The sequence below is a fragment of the Ambystoma mexicanum genome, chromosome 6q (genome assembly GCF_040938575.1).
Source record: "Ambystoma mexicanum isolate Mex_15411 chromosome 6q, UKY_AmexF1_1, whole genome shotgun sequence".
Classification (NCBI taxonomy): Eukaryota; Metazoa; Chordata; class Amphibia; order Caudata; family Ambystomatidae; genus Ambystoma; species Ambystoma mexicanum.
In genome coordinates this window covers 1,683,062,545-1,683,086,778 of record NC_090937.1, presented here as the reverse complement: position 1 = coordinate 1,683,086,778, position 24,234 = coordinate 1,683,062,545, and the positions used below count along the sequence as shown (strand labels likewise).

Genomic DNA, 24,234 nt, shown 5'->3' with positions numbered 1-24,234 from the left:
GCTCTCACCTGGGTTTGAGTAGTAGGGGTGGACCAGCTTTGTACAGCTAGTACCTTACTAGGCAATGGCCTTATTTCACCTCCTCCTACCTCATGTCCAAGGTAGACCACTTTACTCTGACCAATTTGACATTTACTAGCCTTTATGGTCAGATGGTCCTGCTCAAGAGCCTGCAAAACATATGCGAAGTGGTCGACAAGTTCTTTCCAAGTAGGGCTGAACACTGCAATGTCATCCAAGTATGCCATGCAGAAGTCCTCCATCCCATTCAGAACCTGATTAACCATATTTTGAAATGTAGCAGGTGCATTTTTTAGTCCAGAAGGCATAACCTTAAACTGGTAGAGGCCTGCTGGGGTGGAAAATGGAGTTTTCTCCTTGGCATGGTCTGTCAGGGCTATTTGCAAATAGCCTGACGTCAGATCAAATGTACTGAGGTACGTGGCTGAACCAAGTCTATCCACGAGTTCATCTGTCCTTGGCAAAGGATGGGCATCAGTCTTTGAGACTGCATCTAGAGCTCTATAGTCCACACAGAATCTCAACTCCTTGGATGCTCCCTTTGGTACTAGAACAACCAGACTAGACCATGGACTTGTAGATGGCTCTATAACCCCTATATCAAGCATCTTGTTGACCTCTACTTTGATGTGGGATCTCACATGTTCTGACATTCTGTAACCTCTGCTTATCACAGTTAGACAGTCACCATTGAGAATATCAGGCTGGCCCCAAGGGGTCAAACCTTGTGAAAGTGAAAACATGGAGGCAAACTGATTTAACATAACTTTGCACTCCTCCTGTTGTTCAGATGTCAGTTGAGAAGTGAGATTGACTCCTATGTGTTCATCCAAAGGTTGGCCTCTGAGGAGGTCAGGTAGAGGTTCACTCTCCTCCTCCTCTTGAGCTGAAGCTAGAAGCAAAGCTCCCACTTCTGGTCTCGAGACATATGCCTTCAAACAGTTGGTGTGAAAGACTCTGGGATCCTCCTTAGGTATGCCTAAATCCACCAAATAGTTCACCTCTCCAGGTTTGCCCACAACCTTGAAGGGTCCTATCCATTTGTCCTGCAAGGCCCTCTGCCTTGTTGGCACCATAACTAATACAAGTTGGTCTTGAGTAAACTCAAACATGCTGGCCTTCTGGTCATGCCAATGTTTGACCAGAGCCTGACCTGCTTTCAAGTTATCACTAGCCTCTGCCATCATGTGTGACATTCTCCTGCGGAGACCTATCACATAGGGCCTCATTACAACTGAGGCGGAACGGGTTCACGGGCTCCGCTCAAGGAGGCGGACCCGTTAAACCCGTTCGCTTCATTACGAGGTTCCCTCGTGGGACCCGGTAAGGAACGCCTGGTTAAACCAGGCGTCCTTACCGGGTCCCGCGAGGGGACCAGGGAGCTAACAACGGGCTAGCTGTAATCGGCCCGTTGTTAGCTCCCTCCCCCATTCCCATTGGGCCCTATGGGGGCTCAAATGGAATGGGGAAGGTCCGGGCCCAGGTTCCTGGAGGGAGGAATTACCGGGCCCTCCTAACTCAAAATGGCCCGGTAATTCCCCATTCAGGGAACCCGGACCCGATTTTGGCAGCAGCCATGCCGCCAATAGCAGCATGGCTACCGCCAAAGTCGTAATGAGGCCCATAGTCTGTCACTCTGACTGGCTTGGGGGAAGGAGCACTCTCCAACCCCTCCTTAATCAGGGCCAATGGACCTCTGACTGGATGGCCATAGAGAAGTTCAAAGGGACTGTAACCAACTCCCTTCTGAGGGACTTCCATATAAGCAAAGAGAAGGTATGGCAGTAGACAGTCCCACTTTCTTTTAAGGGGTTCCTCTAAAGCACCTATCATGCTCTTCATAGTACGATTAAACCTTTCTACCAGTCCATTTGTCTGTGGATGGTAGGCGGTAGAGAACTTGTAAGTGACACTACAGTTTTTCCACATGGCTTGCATGGAGTGGGACATAAAATTGGATCCCCTGTCGGATATCACTTCCTTAGGAAACCCTACTCTGGTAAAGATACCAAGTAGAGCCTTAGCCACAGCCTGAGCCGTAACAGTCCTCATAGGTATTGCTTCTGGGTATCTAGTAGCATGGTCTACTACAAACAGGATACACCTGTTCCATGAAGATGTGAGGGGTCAAGGGGACCAACAATGTCGATGCCCACCCTCTCAAAAGGAACTCCCACCACTGGGAGAGGCACCAGGGGTTCCACATTCTTGGCTCCACTCTTGCCAGAGGTTTGGCAAGTGTGACAGCTCCTACAGAATATGTCAACTTCTGAACCCATCTTAGGCCAGTAGAAGTATAAGGAGAGCATTTCAGTGGTCATTTTAAAACTTAAATGACTAGCCAAAGGTATCTCATGGGCCAACTGTAGGAACTGGAGTCTGTTGGCTAGGGGCACTACAATTATTTTGCAGTCCCCAGGGATAGACTTAGTCGGTTCACTGTAGAAGAGGCCATCTTCTCAGCTCAACCTATGCTTTGCAACTTCTTGCCCATCAAGTTGAGAAGCAGTCTGTTGTCGAAGACCTTCGAGAGTAGGACACTCTCTTTGTCCTCTGCTGAAGTCTGCCCTGTTGGGTCCACCTTCTGACAGTAAGGACTGCAGCTCAGGATGGTCAACAGGGTCAAGATCTCCAACCAAAACAGTGTCTTCCTCCAGAACTGACTCTTCAGAAACTGGATCAACCATACAAGGTTGTACCTCACACTCTGCCTCAGCAGGTGGAGGAGTCACAGGTGTGACTTTGGACAATCTTGGGGATGTCCTTGTTGGTAGCACAGGGCTGCCATCTGTCTTTTTCCTTGAGGTCTTGGGTTTCCCCTTTGCCTCTTTCCTCTATCAACTCCTCTGGAGAGCCTCTCAAGGTCCTCTCCCTTGCAGGCCTAGTGAGCTCCTGTTTCCTTTTACTGGGAGGCCTGGGGGGTACTAGACACATAGACACAACTCCAAGAGATTTCAGGTCATTACCGAACAGGACACTCCCAGGCACTTCACTCTGCACACTAACAGGTATTTTGACAGTCATATCATTACACTGGATGAGAGCTGGTAACTGGGGAAGCATTTGCACAGGGCCTCCAGCTAACTTGGTGAGGCGTTTGGGTGCCTTAGTAAGATCCTCCACCTTAAAAAAAGCAAGAGAATGATTTTTTAAAAATTGTAATACAATTAAACACAAAAAAAAAGAAAGAAAAATGATTCATCCACCACAGTTATGCTGGCTCCAGTGTCTCTGATGGCAGGAGTCTCCTGGCCATTCACAAGAACACTATCTTTATAATACTCTTTAGTATTATCTGGGATGGAATTATAGACATCTAAATTCTGTTGTTCCCACAAGCCCAGGGACACTAAAGAAACACTAGCTGAGACGTTCATGGGTTCATCAGCCAGTAGGTGAAAGCTTCCACTTGACACAGGTACATCTTCCACTGGGGAGAAGGCTAAGGAGACAGTGTGGACCCCTGAAGGTTTACCCTTACATCTGGGATCCCCTTTCACATGTTTATTTATTATTTATTTATTTATTCAGATTTGTAGAGCGCACATCAGCCCTTGGGCATCGTGGCGATTGTTACATACATATCTTAGTTACATACATGGCTTAGTTACATATACATGATGAGGCATAAACTTACAGTAGATCTGCTGTTTTTACATATGATGTATACATATTTACAGATATGTTACAATTTATTGCGCAAGGAGTTGGGTCTTGAGTTTCCTGCGAAATGCCAGGAGTGAGTTTTCTGCTCTAATGTCTGTGGGTAGTGCATTCCAGAGCTTTGCAGCAATATATGGGAAACCTAACCCATCGGCTTTGGCTCTGTTAATACGTGGGCTCATCCGAGTTGGTTGGAGTATTGTGTTCTGGTGGGGCATGTGGAGGAGGGCTTGGAGATGGTCTCAGATAGGTATGAAGGTGCGGAATGTGTGAGGCATTTGTGTGCGAGGGTGAGGATTTTGAAAGTGATGCGTTTTTTGACAGGGAGCCAGTGAGCTGAATGTCTTGCCTGGGAGATGTGTTCCCTTCTTGGGATGCTGAGGGCTGCACAGAGAGCATTGTTTTGCTCAATGGTGAAGTTGGCATATCATTTGTCAAGTTTGGTTAGGGTGTTCTTTTAGCCTAGTATCATGATCTCTGTCTTTTCCCCATTTAGGCAGAGGCCATTTACTGCCATCCAAAGCCTAGATGGTGGTGTATATCATGTGGAGTGGCTTGGCGTCTTTGTGGTAAGAACCAGAGAGTGGTAGAAGTACTTGGGTATTGTCAGCGTAATTCGTATACGCGATACCAAGAGAGTCCAACTTGTCGAAGAGGGGCTTCGTGAACAGGTAGTATAATGTGGCGCTGTACAGGATCCCTGAGGGACTCCGCAGTGGATTGTGGTAGGTTCAGCATTTGCTACATCTGAGAATACCTTCATGGCTCTTCCTTCTAGGAAAGAGGTGACCCAGAGAGCTGCTTCTTTGGAGAAGTTAGCTGAGTGTGTGAGGTGTGATGTGAGAGTCTTGTGGTCAGCCAGGTCGAAAGCGGCTGAGAGATCTAGGAGCAGCAGCAAAGCAGGCTTGCCTTTTGTCCATGATTTGGGTGATATGGTTCTTTAGGTCCACAAAAGCGGTTTCAGTGTCATGTCCTTTTTGGAAACCCGATTGTCTGGTTCCTAGGATGGAGTAGGTTTCCAGAAAATGTTGGATTTGGCAGTGGGCAGCTTTATCCAGTAATTTCAGGAGGAATGGCACAGTGGTTATTGCTCTGTAGTTATTAGGTTGTAGAGGGTCGAGGGTTGGTTTTTTGAGGAGTGGGCGGACCCAGGCCTCTTTGAAACTGGCAGGGATAATGCCTGTTTTGAATGATGCATTGATGAAGGATGTGAATAGTGGGGCGAGGCGGTCAGCGCAGTCCTTGATGAGCTTGGGTGGGCATATGTCCCCTTTACATGGAGAGGTTTTGAGGTTTGGCCAGTTGACCCACAAACATAACATTTCCCAAATGTCTTGATGAATGGGTGTTTGCTCTGACCTCCATCTGGTTTGGGTCCAGATGGTACATTAGCCTGATTCGGTTTTCCCTGTGGTTTACCCTTATGTTGCTGTTTGTCAATGGATCAAAGTCTTATGCAGAGGATCACACAGTTCAAGGTAGTTTGCAGTTAAATCTTTTCCAAGAGTTCAGAACGAAATTGGTCGGACGAAAAGTTACTTTAAAGAAAGCCCTCGGTTTGGCGAAAGGTTTCACACACTTTCACAGAGGCTGCACGAAAAGAACAACCGGGTTAGCACAGTACCTTAAAAGCAGATGAATGCTGTAGCTGAGGCAGGCGTTCCTGGCAGATCCTGCAGGCTCACTGTTCCTGAAGCGACTGTCGGACTGACATGAAGGAGGAAGACTGGAGGGTCCTGCACTGCTCAGGGAAGAAACCAGCAGCAGAGCAAAACGACAAATAAAAGGTGCGCTCCTTAAAACCCAAGCAGGGTCCGTTCCTCCTGGCTATCCGGTTCACTGTAGCTCTGTACAGCAAATTCGACCAGAGGAGGGAGGTCTGGCTTGCAGTTTGGCAAACCGGTTGGTCCCACCAGCTCAAGGGGAGAAGATTCCTTGCAGATCTTCCCTGTCGACGAAGTTTGGAGATTCGGACCTGCAGCACAGCTTCACCGGGAGGTTCAGTCGTGGTAAGGGTCCTCTTCTTCCAGCTTCTCTTTGGTTCTCTGGTTCCAGTGGTGACTCTGACTTCCAAGCCCAAGAGACCTGCTTTTTATGCAGTTTTCCCCCATTCACACAGCCTAGCTGTCAATCACCCACCAGGGTGGCTGTCCCGCCAGGACAGTCACCACAGCCAATCATACCAGAGTGTGACATGGGTCTCCAAGGAGACCCTGTGCAGGGAGTCTCAAACCCCTCCCTCACATCCTGTCCCCCTCAGACATTCAGGCGCCTAAGGAGGGCTTCTGTGTAGAAGCCCACGAAAGGACGGCGAACAAAGGAATCAAACCTGGTTTGGCGTGCAGAGTAAGACACGAGAAAGACTTTTACAAAAAGAAATGGCGACTAAACCCATCCGGAACCGTACAAAAATCCATATGGACCAGCGGGTTTAAGTTCGAGGCTACTAAGATAGCCTAAAACACTACCAGGGTTATTTAAGATAACCGCAGTAGGAAATATAGGGTAGTTACCACTGCCACCAGCCAAGTCTTCATGAAAAGGGAACGAAACAATGTTCTATGAAAAACAGACAAAAAGGGATAACTATTAACCCTTTCCAGAATGCTATGTAAGATAGTTTGTACTGGGTCTGTGAGATTAAAAGACTAATAAAGTCAATGGCAACTTTACATGTTTCTGGGAGACAGTAGTCAGTCCCAGAAAATGGAGTCGGAGTTGGGAAGTCTGAAAAAAGACAACCCTGTGTCACTGCACTGAAGTAAGTAACACACAGTAAAAAGATGATGCCTATGGAGTAGGTGAAGCTCCACAGTTTATGAACACAAACATGTTAAACACACACAGCAAAACACATGTAATAGTGGGAAAAAAGGCTCACACTCTTACCAGGTGAAAAAGATAAATCCTAGAAATCCAACTAATTCTCCCTAACAGCACAGGGGTGTCTTTCAGACACCCCAAGGTTTAAATACCTTCTCTGGGACTGACTACCGTCTCCCAGAGCATGTAAAATTAAATTGGCTTTACTAGTCTTTTTAAATTTACTGACCCAACACACACTATCTTCCTATAGAGTGCTGGAGGGGTTGCTTAGCTTCCCCTGAGTCAAAACACTCATGTAACAGCAGAATGTTACCTTTTCCTCTTTTAAATGGCTGGTGGCAGTGGTTTAGATCAACTACCGTGATTTTTCTGGTCGAATTTTCAGCAGAGTGGGAAGGAAACCAGTTCATGGTCTTTAAGGCACTCACACCTTAAGGCGACGTCTTGCTACAGCTTTGGCTTCATCCCTGGGCAGTGCAGGAACCTCTCGACATCCTCCTTCCTGTCCGCACTACTGAAGTTCAGGAACTGCAAGACCTGCCAGGAACAAAGGCCTCAGCTACAGCTCTTCTTCATTTACAAGGCACTGTGCAAACGCGGTCCGGAAATATTTTCGGCCATCGAGAAAGTGCGTGAAACTTTTCTCAACTTTGAAGGTTCGTCCTTCTCTAAACATTTGTCAAACTTTTCGCCTAGCCAAATCCTTTGACAATCTGTGGCAAAGACTTTACCGTTTTATACCAGAACTGTGCCATCCTATACAAAAGACTCTGCACCATTGACTTTGGCCCAGGCCTGTTGAGAAGAATTGCTGGTTGTATTTAACTGAAACCCTTTGCCCTGCCTGTTAATGTATTTGGGCTGTCTATTCTTATAACCTTCGGCCTCATTCCGAGGCTGGCGCTATCCATGGAGTAAATAGCACCATGGGAAGCAACCATGGAGCTATTTACTCCATGGAAATCCGGCATGGTGAATGGAGTAATTACTGGTCCATTCCAAGGTTGGAGGGACCGGTAATTCCCCATTCACCATACCGGTTCCCCATCCCCATTCCTGCCCCCATAGGGCTCAATGGGAATGGGGAAGGAGTAAATTACGGCACCGTAAATTACGGTGCCGTAATTTACTCCAAGGACCCTTTGCGGGTTGGATTTTTAACGCCTGCTAAAAGCAGGCGTTAAATGCCAACCCGCAAAAGGGAACTCGGAATATGGTGGTAAGTGTTAACGGTCACCGTTGCCATTAACGGTGAACGTTAACCATTACCGCCAGCCTCGGAATGAGGCCCCTTGTCTTTTCCTCCCTTTTCTAAGTATCTGAAGTGCCATTTTACTCCCACTTCTTTTTGGAGCTAAACGTGTTCATTTACTTTCCGGTTGGATTTTTGTGGTTTATTAGTGTGTGATATTGAGCTGCTTGTGCTAGTGTAATGTTTCCTAATTCAATGTGTAAATAAATGTATATTCTTTTACCAAGAAACCTTGAGTAAGTGTATGTTTGAATCACTGTAATATTTATTGGTCCTTTGTGTAACTTGTTCTACTGCTCACTTAAACTCTTGAGATAAGTCTGGCTGCTCAGCCATCGCTACCACTTTACTGTATTGTAAAGGCTTGTACCAAAGGTGAAATTGTGCTTACACTTGTAGTCCTAATTGCCTGTAGTGTTCCCAAAGGGTACTGCAGGTGATTCTGCCTAACAATGGCCCAGAGGTGACCATTACAGAGTCATCTGAGACTCCAGACAGTTGCCTTTCGATCCATAAGGATTCAAACAACATAGGCCCCTCTCAACCTAACAAGGTGATAGTTGTTACTATAGAAGAGGAAGATGTTCTGCAAAAGGCTGCCTTGCCCTGTGAAACAGACTTACCCAACGATGTACCTAAGCCATTGGTGCAGAAACCCTTCAAAAACCCATATAGAGGCGCCTTAAATCGACCAGCCTGCAAACCCAGTAGCTTAAAAGGAAACAAAAAGGACATTACTAGGGACAAACTACACCCTCTCATCCTTCCCATTCTGAACAACTGCGCTCTCCAGCATAATGATCCTACCGTTTTAGTAGACACATTCAACCAAACACTGCTCAAAGCCATTGACACTATAGCACTGCTCAAACTACGGAAAGCCAAACAACGAGCTCATCTGAACTCCTGGTTCACCCCGCAAGTTAGAGTCCTGCGCAAAGAAAAACGTAATGCTGAAGCACGTTGGAAAAGTCGTCCTTGCGAGGCCAACAAAGACCTCCTTCTCATCTCTTCACTTAATTACAAGGAAGCAATACTACAAGCCAAAAAAGAGACGTACAACCAGTGTATATCTCAAGCCGAATCAAACACGAAGGAGCTATTTAAAATTCTTAAAGAATTAGAATCCCCTTCTCCCGTCCCTGATACCTGCAGCAAAGACGATACGTGGTGCAACAACATCCAAAATGCCCTTCTCACCAAAATAACCACCTTGCAATCCAAAATCAACGCCAAAAAAAACTCCCTTCTCACCGCCCCCCTAACCAAATTGTCGACGCCTAATAAGGCCACCACTTTCTCCCATTTGCCATTCAGCTTTGTGCCACTCACCACCCCGGAGGTTGAAAAAATCATCTGTAACTTAAAACCTTCCAACTGCCAAGGTGACTCCTGTCCTGCACCTATTATTAAGGAGCCGGCACACGACCTCGCTCCTTTCATAACCACCTTTATCAATCCCTCGTTTCAATCAGGAATGGTCCCCAACAATCTGAAAGATGCCTGGGTCACCCCTCTACTAAAAAAACGACTCTAGACCCAGAGATACCTTCAAACTACAGACCCATCCCTACGGTCCCATTTCTCCTAATAATATTAGACAGAGCAGCATACCTACAGATACAGAATTATCTGGAAACCAATAATCTTCTCGGTACAAGACAATCGGGCTTCAGACCGAAGCACGGGACAGAAACAGCCCTCTTAGACCTCAAAACCCAAATCGAGGACTTAAAGGACAATGGCAAACTGGCCCTACTACTCCTGCTGGACTTATCTGCAGCTTTCGACTTGGTTAATCACCAAATCCTTTGCCACCACCTGAAATCTGCTGCACATTTCTCCAACAACGCCACTAATTGAATCGGGTACTTCCTAGACAACAGACACATGAGAGTATTGTCTCCCACTTCATCAGCAGACCCAACGCCAGTCCCTTGCGGAGTCCCTCAGGGTTCCCGTGTCTCCCCCCACACTCTATAATGTTTTCACCAAACCTCTGTTTGATGTGTTTGACTATCTGGGCGTCACCTACACGAACTATGCAGATGACACCCAGATACTCATTCCCATCGCTGGTGATTACATTTCAGACTCTAAAGCCCTGAATAACATATACCAAGTCATCCAAGTGTGGATGGCCCAACATGAGCTCTGTCTTAACGATGAGAAGACAGAGCTCCTCATCCTGGGTACACAACAGAGACTTAATAAGCTAAACCCATCGTTCAGCTCTTTCAACATCGATGGCAACACCATCAAAGTATCCAAAGATACTAAAACCTTGGGTATCTACCTAGATTCTACACTTTCCCTAAAGAGGCAAACTAACGCAGTTGTTTCTGCTTCGGCTTACACTTGCAAGCTGATCACAGCCTGCCGGCCATTCCTTTCCACTCAGAATTGTATCATCCTTGCCAGGACACTGGTTATGTCCAAACTGGACTATTGAAACACACTCTACCAAGGCACCAACCAACACAACCTCAACAAACTTCATATTACCCAAACAATGCTATCAGGGTGGCCCTCAACATTCCCAGATCAGCACACATCTCTGAAACTAGGAAGAACCTGCACTGGCTCTCAGTTACCCAGAGGGTATCACTGAAATCTCTAGCCCTTACCTACAAATGTGTAAATAATCAGGCCCCCATCTACCTAGCCTCACGCTTCACCCAGTACACTCCATCACTGACACTTAGATCGGCTCAAACACAAGGCCTCATGATCCCCAGATACAAGCTGCAAACAGCCGGAGGTGTCAGCTTCCCAGTGCTGGCTGCCAAACTGTGGAACACACTGCCACTCACCATCAGAAATCTACCTTCACTGAACCTATTCAAATACAGAGCTAAGCTTTGGCTTGCTACCACACCGATCCAATCCTTCTCTTAGACCTTATGATCGTCACTATTTTTTTATGCATGTTTCCTGCTTCGCCTACCTATCTGCACTCTTCATGTACTTTTTGCCTCCACTCATGCAAATGACTGATTGACACTTATGCGATTGTAACCTGAACTGTAACCTCTGTTATTACTGTTTGAAGATATGCGCCCGGTTGCCTTTGGGCCTGGTGCGCTATACAAATAAAATAAATACAAATACAAATACAAAATTAAGTTTTGGCTCCCATTTTGGGAACTCACGCTATGTGCCAAGTGGCACCTTCTTGAGTACTCCAATTTCTATGCAATCTACTGTTGGGTCATTCGGCTCAAGTAAAAGGGGGGGGTGCCTTACATCATCAGATAAAATAAGATGTTATGCTTGGCAAAATAAAACAAACTTCGATGACTCAACATGTTACTACAAACTGTGCAGAGAAAAATCTGGGTAACTTGGGCTTGGAGCCTCTTGGTGAGAAGGAACCAGCCCTTGCCATCGACAAACCAAAGACTCCAACCTCTCCATTTCGATCAGACAAGAGAGTGAACAACTGTGAAGATGATGAAATCCAGCCCAGTGTGAGGAAGAAGAACACATCTACAGTAAAACATCTAAGGCCTTCAGATCCTCAGCTTTCTCTGGGGCAAGTTGCCCAAGGAAACGCTGTAGGCTCTCCACATCGACGGAGGCTGACGTGAGGTCTAACGTGTCTATATCAGATGAAGATCTATTATTGGACATGATCGCTGCTCAGGTGGAGGATAAGTCATCTATGAGTGCAACCCTAGATGCCAACATGATTGCAGCATTCTCTGTCACCATGAGCCCCTTTATGAAATTGTATGAAAGCATTGCCGATCAACTAAAAGATCAATCCACCTTGATTGCTATGCTCCACACTAAAATGATTTTTGTGGAAGGATGAAAACAAGCATAAGCAAGATGAATACATTGCAAACTTGTTGAAGACTATTCTGGAACCCTTGATTAAAGACAAGGAAAAAAGGAGACTATGTCAAGCACCATCCAAAATGGTACAATTTTTGACACAGCCTCAAGTAATACACCTGCAAGCCTTGGGGGAACTGACACAAACTTGGGTGCTATAACAACTTTACCAATTCCAGCAACTAGCCCCACCTTAGTAGTGGACAACCCTGATGGCACTGATAAATCCTCTCGGGAAGGTAATAAGAAGACCCTAAAACCAAACAACAAAGGAACACGCAGGAGAGTACCTTCAGATGTCTTCATGCCTCCCGCAGGGGAATGGAACCTCGTTGGAGTAGAGGACAAACAGGTCCCTGGGACCTCAAAGCAGATCCCCTCCAAGAGACAAAATTGAGGGATCTGCGACAATGGGGGGAATCTCAGCAACCCAAAGGAAACTGAGGGTGTTAGGGATGACCTCTTGCCAGCTGAAACTACTGAGACTATTGGGCCACTTGCAGTAGCTTCCCCTTCGTCTTCGAAAACCTACGACATCTTCATAAATGGTGGTGACATAGGAAACGGCCCCATAGGAAAGCCTGGCCCGGGAAAGAAATGTCCACAGCCCAACAAACAAATTAAACACGTGAATTTTGCCCAAAAAATTGGCAAAAGACAAAAACGAGGTACACCTCTAGTTATAAAGAACTTCAATGACTTCGCTCATAAACAGGGAAACGGGCAAGATGGGACCCAAATACCCCAAAATATGTATCTAAACGAAGATTCTTTTACAAGCGTGAATTCTGATGAATTCACACAGGAAACTAGAAAGACCCCAATTGACCTAAACAACACAACAAATCCAAAAAACGTTTCAAATTCCGTAGACTTGGGAGGATCTAACGAATCTCTCTGTGTACTCCGTTGATTGGGATGAGGTCCACGAAATAGATACCTCCTTGGAAGACCGCTTTAAGGCACTGATAACCAACGACGCCTGGGTATCCTCGCCTAGCATCCTATTGGAGGCCATCAATTTTGAGGGTATCGACGGTGAAACATCAAGTGATTCTGATTGCGAGGATCAACAAAAACCACCCCCGACCTTGACTGCAATCCCTTGTTCTAAAACAAGAGTTGTACCCAGAGTTCACACAAACAGATCCTTTAGAGAGGACAGCCCGCCATTGGTGGGCAGAAGATTCATGAAGTTGGAACATAATAGCAGGGCAATTGATAAACAACCAAAATGGTCAAATAGGAACTAGACCGTGGATAACAGGAAACATGAGAATAACACCTTGAAGGAGACTACATCAGCTACCAATTGCATGGCATTAAGCCGAATCCTTTGCATTCAAGATAACCTTGTTTTAAATAGAGCGAATACTCTGAGGCTCTTTCATAGTATTAATACACTTTCTGGATTTAATAACAAGGATCTCCTGCTAGTAGAGTTTCCGGATGACTCTAATCATGACAATGTCTACTGCATCTTGTATCTACGGAAGTGGAAATACTACTACTGCAAAATACTGACCTGATGAAAAATAGGGGATTTTCTCTAAAGGCCATACCAACCTCGGACCGAGAAAGAAGAGAAAAGGAAAAATTGCATGCTCGGTTGCCGGCCAAAAATGGCCAAACCAACAACAACTCAAGACCAGGGAGTGGGAAGAAAAGCAATGGCGAAGGTAATTGGCCCCCGAGTATAAACAAAACTCTAAGTGATGAAGGGCTGAGCAAAACCCATGAAAAGTTCTGAATTATGATTAATAACTCTAAATCGTCAAATAATTCAGTTGGTGCACCACAGGGGCCCATGGATATTAAGGATGGGGACAACTGGGATTGGCTGGCCAGCACATTGGCCCGAAGATCATAATGACAGGGCCCACGAAATAATAAACCCCTGCACTATGTTCATTTGGGCTGCTGGAATACGCAGGGTTTCAAACATTTGTTGGGAGAAGGCAGTATTCGACTCAGAGACTTTAACGTTATTTGTCTCCAGGAGACGTGGCTGCGTGTTCAACCAACACTCAAGGGTTTTGTCGTCCTATTCAATCCGGCTACTATGGGCCCTTAGGGTAGACCGATGGTGGGCCTACTGACTGCAATTAAGGAGAGTTGTGGTCTAAGACTGCCAAACATTTAGGAACCTACGTACGCACCATCCTTGTCTTCTCACTCCACCATGTTCTATCATATGACTCCAGTATATTTTGAAACGGACTACCATGTAACTTGGTCCTTCTTGCGCTATTGTATCTGCTTCTCGCACTGTACCCACTTTGTAACATTGATTGTATGTACCCTTCTTGTTTCACGCAACGATATGTAACTATGTTGTCCACATGATTATGTGCCCAGCTACCCGAGGGTTCGGCCGCGCTCTATAAATAAACAAACTAAACTAAGAGTAGCATGGTCAAAAAATATTTCACATCTAATTCAAGTCCACTTGCTGGAATATCAAACTGGAGAGGATGACGTCACAAGGTCAATTCTCCTGTGCAATCTGTACTGGGATTGCAATGACCCAGTAGCCAAGAACTTCCTTGACCAGCTGCTGGAGGAGGTTGACGCTGCAATGATTGATAACTCCAACCTGAACGTGATCCTATGTGGGGACCTAAACATTCACTGTTTTAACAATTGTTGTGTCCTGATAAATCATTACACTAGCAACTTACAAGAAGTGGAAAAACGAGGGTTGTCGTTTAGGAAAGAGTTCCAGTAAAGAAACACCTCATTACAAAATGGCTCAACATCAGGAGATATACCACCAAACCCCACCTGGAGGAGAGGGACTGAAACCAATATTTTGGACTACTTCTTCGCCTCCGATAACTTCCATTCTAGTGTAGTGGCCTTGACAGTCATTGATGCACCACAAAGTGACCATAACATGCTGAAATTATGCCTCCAATTGGGTGCCAACATACAGCTCGCACCGGAAGAAGATATTCTGGAAGTCCAGTCAGGAAGGAATAGACTGAGACTATCGAGCAACCATGTAACAAAACTATCAAGAGATCTAAGGGATAATGGCAGGCCAGAAGACATAGGGCCTCATTCCGACTCAGACGTTAAAGTGTTTACGGCACCGTAAACGGCGCCGACCCTTAACGCCTGATTACAAGGTTCCCTTTGTGGGATGGCTGTTTAACGCCTGCTTTTTGCAGGCATTAAAAGCCATGCCGCAAAGGGACCTTGGCGATAATTACGGCACCGTATTTTACGGTGCCGTAATTATCGCCTTTCCCCATTCCCATTATGCCCTATGGGGTAAAAATGGGAATGGGGAAGGGGCCATTGGTGAATGGGGAATTACCGCCCCACTCACCTTGGAATGGGGCGGTAATTCCGCCATCCACCATGGCGGAATTGCAACCTTAGCGGCATGGACCATGGTGCTAATAGCATCATGGTCCTCCGCCAAGGTTGTAATGAGGCCCATAGACTATACACAGTTTATGGCCATCTACAGTGAATAAATTGGTGCAGGTAGATTCAAGGGATTTTGCCACAAATATAACTTCGACCATGAAGTTGACACAAGAAAAAGAGAACTAAAGCGAATACAAAGAGCGCATAAAAAATAAACCTCAGCTGGTATCATATGCAGTTGTCAAGAAAGCCAGGACAGTGCATAACAATTGGTTGAAGCAATACAGACAATCCCGAATGCAATCTAATGCGGAACACATACAGCAACTGGTCGCATCCAAAAACTCGAAGGAAATCTGGCAAATCTTTAACATGTTGGATGGCCCTCAGCAAAGTCTTATTACCAACGCTATTTCAGCGACTGACTGGATGGCCACTTCTCCATGGTTTTCTCAAAGCCCAACTCTCACGAAACAAAGCCCATAGAGAACTCGTGCTCGAGTTGGAAGTTTGGGACTGAAAAGGAGGATATTCTTTCCTTAATCAAAACCTCCAGCAGCTCCAGAGCCGCAGGCCCCGATGGCCTTACGAATTTGATCCTAAAATAGCATCCAGAGGAATGGGCAACTTTTTTACATCACCTTTTTCTCTTGGTGAAATCAAAACGTACCATTCCGGCCACATGGACAAAATCTACAATTGTACCAATCTTCAAGAAGGGAGATAGGTTTGTGGCAACAAACTACAGACCTATCGCCCTCTTGGATGTTATTGGGAAGCTTTTTGCGGCCCTGGTCTTGAATCAGCTTATGGATTGGAGCTGGGATTTCAAAAATCGGGATGGCTGGCAAGCTGGGTTTGAAAAAGGAATTGGAACATCGTTGAACCTTTTTCTAATCAACTATCTGAAACTGAGAACTTTAAAGAAGCACAGTAAAAACATATACCTTGCATCAGTGGACTTGTCACAAGCTTTTGACTCAGTTAAAAGAGAGAAGCGTTGGCTGAAGTTAAGGGACTGGGGCTGTCCTGTTGATTTACGGGAGGCTATGGAGGCTCTTCACTTCAATACCAGCATCCAGATCAAACTCAACCAAAAGGGTGATAAGGCAAATCTCATCAAAACAGGAGTGGGCCTCAAGCAAGGGTGCCGCCTAGCCCCAGCCATCTTCAAATTGTATATCTCAGAGCCATCACAGATATTAGGTGCCTTCCACCATGTATTGCAGGCACCCCAATGAACAGATTGTTGTATGCCGATGATGCTATTCTCCTGGATGAAACTCTGATTGGGCTTCAGCATGAATTGGATGCCTTGGCATCTTTCCTGTCCTCAATGATCTGAGAGTAAATGCTACCAAATCAGCGGTGCTCATTCTTGGTAAGTTAAGGCGCAAATCATTTAAGTTCAAGGGCTGGTATATAAATGGTGACCAGATTCGAGAGACAACAAAAATGCTCTATTTAGATATACCAATTAATGCAAGCTACAGTGAAGCCCCAAGAGAAGGAGTGCTGAGGCGTAAACTGAAGATGTTAACAGCCCAGGCAAGACTGATTAAACGCAGATACTGCAAATTCACATTGGCACCCTTGCTATGCTTTTACACCATGAAGGTAGTCCCTATTGTGACCTTTGGGGCCGAGTGTTCTCTCCAGCTGAGCTGGAAACTGTGCCAAATTCTATAGGATCTCCTTTGGAGAGCCGTACTCGATCTCCCTAATTGCATGCCGATGGCGGTGATAAGGAAAGAGTTTGGGCTTACTTCTCTCATCACCTATGTTAGTTGGAAAACTCTATCCTTCTACCGCAAATGCCTGTTGCCCCCACCAGATAGCGGCTTTGGGTTGTTGGGACAGGTGCTTAAAACAGGAAAAGAGCAATTACTCGTCGAATGGAGTATTAAATACATGAGTCTGTTGGACTCAATCGACACTACAGAAATACTACTCATTGAAAATCCAGACCTTGTGAAAAAACGTCTGTATGAGTACGACTGGATTGAGTCGTCTAATTCTGCCCAGTCGTCCAAACTTTATGGGAAATACTGTGTAGCCCAGAATAAGCATGGCTCAACTCCATTGTATTTGAGCAAGTTTCCTTCGGCTGTGCTGCGACAACAATTTCTAAGACTGTGCTTTAACATCTTCCCGACAAAAGAAATTCTCGAAGCCAGGAAACCGAAGAGCATTAGAGACTACAAATGCAGGCTCTGTGGTCACAAGATGGAAATGCTCCGCCATCTTGTTATGAGCTGTCAGGGCGTCATGGATACCTGACGTAATCTACTAGGCAGATTTTTCGTGACCAATCGAACCCTAACGAAGAAAGACATTTGGTTACAATTGCTACAGGGTTCAAGCTTATCTGTAACGTTTGCCTTGCGAAAGATGGTATCAATCATTTTCAAAAAGCTTGAAGAAAACAAGTGAATTTAGATTGGTAAGAGCCTCTTTTGCATATTGTGACAGTAAGTGCTGCTGCCTATTCTTGCTTTTTAGTTTTCTTTAACCTTATTCTCTTTTTTTTTCTCCTTCCGTTTCGTATTCACTAGATGAAATGGTTGTATTATGTGCTTTTACTGTAATGGAATTTTCTTTTTAAATTCAAACTGTAAATGGTAAAAAGCTTCTTTTGAAGCTAAATGCTAATACAATAAAAATAAAAAAGTTAAAAAAAATGCATTTAATAAAGCGCTAAATAGTTCCAATCACCAGCCTGGTGTGATCATGCATATCTTTTTTCACTGCCTGCACTCTTATATAAAACAAGATAAAACAGTAAAGTTCTCAACAGTCTTATATTTTTGACCAGACGTGAGCAAGGACACCATTGCGTGAATCAGTCATTCCCTAAATCTCATGATGCCTTGAAGTACAGTTTGGTGTAATTGAGGTCAGCTCTTGTTTTGTGTTTATCTATTTTATACCTTAATGATGAGTTTCTAAGAGATTTAGACATAAGGCATTGTTTTAATATTAAGTTAAATTGTAATATTTAAAACCTTGACACGTAATACAATTTATATTTTTTGCCTCCTGTCTTGGAGGTTTTTTATTTTATTGTTTAAAGCGTGGACCGAGCTTGAGAGAAGCAGAGTGCGGTACGATGTTTGTGTGGCCAGCGTTTGGGCGGGCATCTTTTAACAGTAGTGCAGTACTCTTAGTTGAGATCTTTGCATCGGTATGTGCTTCCATTGGGATTAGTCCTTGGTCAGCCAGGTTTTCAGAGATTTGCAAAATTGGCAAACTGTGGGGGCATTCCTAGCCAAAACCAGGATCAAGTTCCAGAGGGTGGGTGACATGAGAAGGATTGTTTGTGCGTCCCCTCTTCCCGGACAAGTTGTGGTGCAACCAGTTGGGCGATTTGCTGCGCAAGGACTGTGTGCCATCCGATATGTGGAGCCAAGGCGCCAGGTCTGCCGGTGTACCACTCCTGACTGGGACAAATTTCTGAACAAAACTGCAGTATTACAACTAAGGTTAAGAGTAGATGCTTGTGCATAACAAGATTAGCATAAGCATAACGCTCATACATCATCATACATCATCGAACATCACAACACCTGCCGAAAAGCAATCATCAAAAATAAGTACATGCTGAAGGCATAAATGATGAAAAATAATATAGAAATGCAGATCTTTACAGGGTGCCGGTTCTATACAGCAACAAAGAAGTGCTGATGCAGCTTAACACACAAAACCATTATTTGAATTCAGATCATATTAAAGTGCAGGTGCATAGCAGCAAATGCAAAGTACAGCAAGCATGGAGTAATACTGCGCGCCGCATGCTGTACCCACCGTGGCAGCCTGTGGCAGCCAGCATGATCACCCAAGTAGGGACTCATCATAGGTTGTGATGGAGCATACGCTGTCTGAATTATTTAAATAAAGTAGACATACCATTAGTCCAGCTGTGGTCAGAGTGGTGTAACCTCAAGGAAATACAAACATAAGATAAGGAAGGTAAGAAGGTGAAAATCACATTCATTCCAACATAAAAGTGAAATCGAGACCCAACCCACTACTTAAAACAAATTATTCACATGTGCTCCAGGAAGCAGCTTCCTCCAGAGTGAGGCCAGAACAAAGACCTTGGGCCTCATCACGAGTTTGGAGGTAGTAATGCCCTTAATAAGTTAACATACGAATTGAGATACAACCAAGAATGCATTTTTAATATAACACAGTGGGCCTCATTACGACCCTTGAGGTCCGGATACAACGGCACCAGTAATTTTACTGGTGCCGTTGCATCCGGACCGCCATACTACGAGTGCTGCAGGTTGGACCTGGCGGGCAGTCCGGCATCCGCGAGCACAACTCATCGGATGGACCAGCACCGTTAAGAACGTTGCTGGTGTATCCGAGGTCCCCATTCCTATTGAGTCCTATTAGGGCTCAAATGGGAATGGGGAGTTCCATATTACCGGCACCCGTGAAAGGGCAATTACCCGGTAATTACCTATTTGTGGGTGCCGGTAAAAGCACAGGTTTGGCGGCAGCCATGCCTGTGTTACAGGCACGGCTACCGCCAAACTCGTAATGAGGCCCAGTGACATTTTGGCTGGAGCTCAATATTCTTTTAATCAGTATTTCATTCAATTTATGAACTCAGGTGGGTAAGGTTTAAATTCGACATGTCTGTTTATCCAGGATCAACTTAATTTGGGAATCATTTATGTCCACTATTCCTTCTAGGAATTCAGAGATAACGGCAATGATATCATTATACCAAAACACTTTCATTTCAGACAGAAAGGGCCCATTTTATTTCCAGATTTGCACACATGTTATTACCTCACAGCTCAGTGAATATTTCTATTCAATTTGATCTTTCTATTCTATTCCTAAAATGTCATTTTCTATTAAAAAACATTTCCATATCTTTTAATGAAACACTTGACATCTTCTCCAAGCCCTTCACACCAAACCAAGTTCTTATCAGATGGTGCTTTAGCAGTGGACCTGCATCCCCCCTTATGCAAAAGTACCTCCATATGCAGACCCTGGGCCAGGGAACACTCTACTAATCTTACTCTGCCCCAAAAGAGAGAGGCAACAATGTAAGACATTAGAGGGGATCCTGAGGAGACAGGTTTTCCACTAGAGATAGGCAATTGTGTAATACTCTAGAGGGGCTCCTGAGGAGAAGAGTGTTCCACTAGAGATAGGGAATAGTGCAATACCCTAGAGGGGATCCCTAGGAGAAGAGTGTTCCACTAGGGATAGGCAATAGTGTAATACACTAGAGGGGCTCCAGAGGATAAAAGTGTTCCACTAGGGATAGGCAATAGTGCAATACACTAGAGGGGACCCTGAGGAGAGGAGTGTTCCACTAGAGATAGGGAATAGTGCAATACACTAGAAGGGATCCTGAGGAGAAGAGTGTTCCACTAGAGATAGGCAATAGTGCAATACCCTAGAGGGTATCCAGAGGATAAAAGTGTTCCACTAGGGATAGGCAATAGTGCAATACACTAGAGGGGACCCTGAGGAGAGGAGTGTTCCACTAGAGATAGGGAATAGTGCAATACCCTAGAGGGGATCCAGAGGAGAAAACGATACTGAAGTGCTGCAGAATTTACTGCAAAAGTGGATATGCTGCAGCGTTCAGCGAGGTGGTCATTTAGGAGGTGAGGTGACGCATTCCTCGGAAACTGACCTTTGGAGTCATATTGGAGATTCCAGTTCATGGATTCCATTCTCCATGTTTTCCCCTTGAATAATATTGCCTTTTCACATGTGTTTTGCCAAACTTTGTTTAATTAGCCATGCAAGAATGCACCTTACTCCCAGTGTGTTAAGGAGGGCTCCAGGTCAATTAAAAAGGTTTTTATTCAGAGGTTTAGAAGGTGAAAGTAAAATTACTTCCTAAGGGAATTAAATATATTTCTCATACCCTGTTGAGGCATTTCTTTACTTAATTAGAAACATTTTATAACTGTTAACTGTTTTTCCACGCTTCTTTGCGTTTAGCAATTCATGTAAAATAAAATATGCACTTTTATTTTACAGTTCCTCTACAAATCAGGCAGTAATACCGGTAGAACACCTCCCAGTGGCACTGCATGGCTGGCATCACTGGGCTGAGCATATCCATGGAGCTGAGGGGTGAGAGCAGGAAGGCCGGCACCTATGTGTCCATTGGTTTCAATTTTGTAGTTGGGAGTATTGCTACTTTTATGATGGGAGTAATTCTTGGGGAGTAAATGTTATCAATACACAGCTTATCTGTAGGGCTGGAATCAAGAGCTGTCTTCTTTTTTTCTTTAAATGTATTCTCTATGGCACTCATTCACCCAAAGGTTTATGGGTTCAGAGAGCAGGTGGGCATGAAAACATAAAAAATCCATCAGAATTAAGGAAAGACAAACCAGAATAGATGTGTCGTCAGCAAGCATCTGATAATCATATGGTCTGTGGTGGTGTGCTATCTTAGACAGAGGGCATTCCAGATATATGGTGCTAAAACCAAAAAGGCTGCACCACCCAGCTACCTTCTAAAACAGGTAAACCTCATCTAGAGGGCGAGAACTTAAGGTGCAGGGTCGGCATGGGTGGAAGGATAGACGGCAGAAAGAGGGGGGTGCACAATCACCTAGAGAAAGCACATTAAAGCCTGTATGCATTATCTAGTGCATAGTAAGAGATCCCTTCTGAGCAAACCCTTCCCACATTCTACACATACATGAGGTTTCTCGCCTGTATGTGTTCTCTTGTGGCTAATAAGATGTCCCGTCTGAGCAAACCCTATGCCACATTAAGTGCACACATGTGGTTTCGCACCTGCATGTGTTCTCTGGTGGATAGTAAGCTTTCCCTTCTCAAAAAACCCTTTCCCACATTCACTGCACTCATGAGGTTTCCCACCTGTATGTGTTCTCTGGTGGATAGTAAGCTTTCCCTTCACAGCAAACCCTTTCCCACATTCACTGCACGCATGAGGTTTCTCACCTGTATGTGTTCTCTGGTGGATAGTAAGAGCTCCCTTCTGAGCAAACCTTTTTCCACATCCAGTGCACTCATGAGGTTTCTCACCTGTATGTGTTCTCAGGTGGCCAGTAAGCTTTCCCTTCACAGCAAACCCTTTCCCACATTCACTGCACGCATGAGGTTTCTCACCTGTATGTGTTCTCTGGTGGATAGTAAGAGATCCCTTCTGAGCAAACCTTTTTCCACATCCATTGCACTCATGGGGTTTCTCACCTGTATGTGTTCTCTGGTGTTTAGCAAGATCTCCCTTCCGAGCAAACCCTTTCCCACATCTAGTGCACTCATGAGGTCTCACACCTGTATGTGTTCTCAGGTGGACAATAAGATGAGACATCACAGCAAAACGTTTCCCACATTCAATGCACACATGAGGTTTCTCACCTGTATGTGTTCTCAGGTGTCCAGTAAGATGACACTTCAGTGCAAACCCTTTCCCACATTCAGTGCACACATGAGGTTTCTCACCTGTATGTGTTCTCTGGTGGAGAGTAAGATCTCCCTTCTGAGAAAACCCTTTACCACATTCAGTGCACACATGAGGTTTCACACCTGTATGTGTTCTCTGGTGGTTAGCAAGCTCTCCCTTCTGAGCAAACCGTTTCCCACATTCAGTGCACACATGAGGTTTTTCACCTGTATGTGTTCTATGGTGGCGAATAAGATTTTGCTTCTGAGCAAACCCTTTCCCACATTCACTGCACTCGTGAAGCTCCCCACCTGTATGTGTTCTCAGGTGACTAGTAAGCTGCCACTTCCGAGCAAACCCTTTTCCACATTCAGTGCACACATGAGGTTTCTCACCTGTATGTGTTCTCTGGTGGATAGTAAGAGATCCCTTCTGAGCAAACCTCTTTCCACATCCAGTGCACTCATGAGGTTTCTCACCTGTATGTGTTCTCAGGTGGCCAGTAAGATGACCCTTCTGAGCAAACCGTTTCCCACATTCAGTGCACACATGAGGTTTCTCACCTGTATGTGTTCTCTGGTGGTTAGCAAGATCTCCCTTCTGAGCAAACCGTTTCCCACATTCAGTGCACTCATGAGGTTTCTCACGTGTATGTGTTCTCTGGTGGCGAATAAAATATCCCTTCTGAGCAAATACTTTCCTACATTCAGTGGGCACATGAGGTTTCCCACCTGTATGTGTTCTCTGGTGGCAAATAAAATGTCCCTTCTGTGCAAACACTTTGCCACATTCAGTGCACACATGAGGTTTCTCACCTGTATGCATATTTTGGGGGCAGACAAGTGTATCATGCAAATGGACACTATTTTAAAATTCAGTGCAATGATAAGGGTTTTTACCTATGTTCTCACGTCGGCAATAAGTATGTTCTTGAAATGGCAACTTTTCCCAGATTCTGAGCATGTGTAAGGTTTTTCGGCAGGTTATTGTGTCAGGAGCTTAAAAAGAGGAAACGTTCCACTGAATCTTTTTCCAAATTCAGAGCACAAAATTAGCTTTCTCCTGTGAAGATCATTTCTGGTGACAAACATGATTTTTCCCATGACCAAACCTTTAAAATATTCAGCGCAAGGATACACTTTGTCCATTCACATTTACAAGTGTTTCACAAAATGCTTTAAAGAAATTACCTTTACATTCAGAATGTGTATAAAATAACATTCACATATCTTCTATCAGGAGTAAGAGCAAAAACAAAAATGCTTCTCTTACTCCACATCAAACATTGTCAGATATCCCGTTTCCCTGGGATATGTTACTGGATGTTACCACAAAGGGGTTGCAGGACGGAAGCCATCACTTATCGAACAGGCTTCTCAAAATCAGTTCCTGAATACGCAGAAAAGACAACTGGACACCAAACGTATACACTTCAACGATGCTTGCAAACATTCTTAACACTGAAGCTTTTCTCTACATTAGTCCAGAGAACGTATCAATCGCTGCTGTTGCATTTCTGGGGCATCCATCACCTATTGAAATAAAAGGAGATGCACATTATTAGTTTCAACGCATTCACTATCGCAGGCATCACACGTAACAGGCAGACTGGTTCTCAGTAGTAGTGACGCGATTGTTAACTTACGTAGTAACGTACAAGACATTGATGAGCCATCTATTGGGGACAAGCATCCTAATGGGTGGCAGATTAGTGGTTCTCAATGATACATTATAACGTGATGGTGGCCATTTGCAGAAGGAATATTGGGACTCATTTTTATTAAGACCCTTTTAGTATCCAAGAGAATGAGGAATAAAACACAGGTTGGGAAAACAAACATTTTAAGTA

The 24,234-nt window shown here is 44.8% G+C and overlaps 1 pseudogene; it reads right to left on the bottom strand.

Moving 5' to 3' along the window:
• The window catches only part of LOC138517056 (zinc finger protein 585A-like), a 363,846-nt pseudogene extending 340,489 nt beyond the window's left edge, over positions 1-23,357 (bottom strand).
• Positions 23,358-24,234: the final 877 nt, after the last annotated feature.